We start from the raw sequence: 871 nt of genomic DNA on the forward strand, positions 1-871 counted from the left end.
TATATATATATATATATATATATATATATATATTATATATATATATATATATATATATATATATATATATATATATTAATTATATATATATTAATTATATATATATATTAATTATATATAAATATATATTAATTATAGTGGAATTGTTCATGCACATCATAGCTAGTATGAGCTGAGAGGCCCTGTTGACCACCGAATCCATCACTGTCTGCTACAAATTTAGTCTGACAGTATATATATATATATAAATATATACGGAACATAGAGCTGAAATTGTTCATATACACCTTATCAAGTATGATCATAAGGGTCGTCAGGCACCGGTTTACCATTGCTGAGTTGACTGAAGTACGGTCTATGAACAGAGGCCGAGCCGATGAAGATACGGAGATGGGTGTCGTTCAACGGATTGGTTTGCTCTCGCCTTTGTTTTTTGCGACTACATCGCAGCAGTGCACTCGGTGATTTGACATTCTAGTATATTAAAGTGTGGGTGCTTACATTAGCCTACCCTGAAAGTACACATACAGTTCGGACATTTATTTTATTTAGATAGGATTCCCGCCTGCACTCGCAGTGTATTTCTCCCGAAGTATACAGCTCAGTTTCAATCGAAGTCCAAGTGAGTCTATATTAAAGTGTGGGCGCTTTGACATTAGCCTACCTTAAAAGTACACCTACAGTTCGATCATTTTATTATTATTCACATAGGATTCCCGCCTGCACTCTCCGGGAATTACTTCCGAAGTATACAGCTCGGTTTCAATCGAAGTCCATGTGAGCCATGTTGGTAATGTAGTTCTTGTAAATGGACATAAATTTGGCGGCAAACGCCTCCAGGTGGAAGATATCCTTAGATCCTAGATGCATT

Source organism: Sphaeroforma arctica (assembly GCF_001186125.1).
Source record: "Sphaeroforma arctica JP610 unplaced genomic scaffold supercont1.2114, whole genome shotgun sequence".
NCBI classification, from domain to species: domain Eukaryota; class Ichthyosporea; order Ichthyophonida; genus Sphaeroforma; species Sphaeroforma arctica.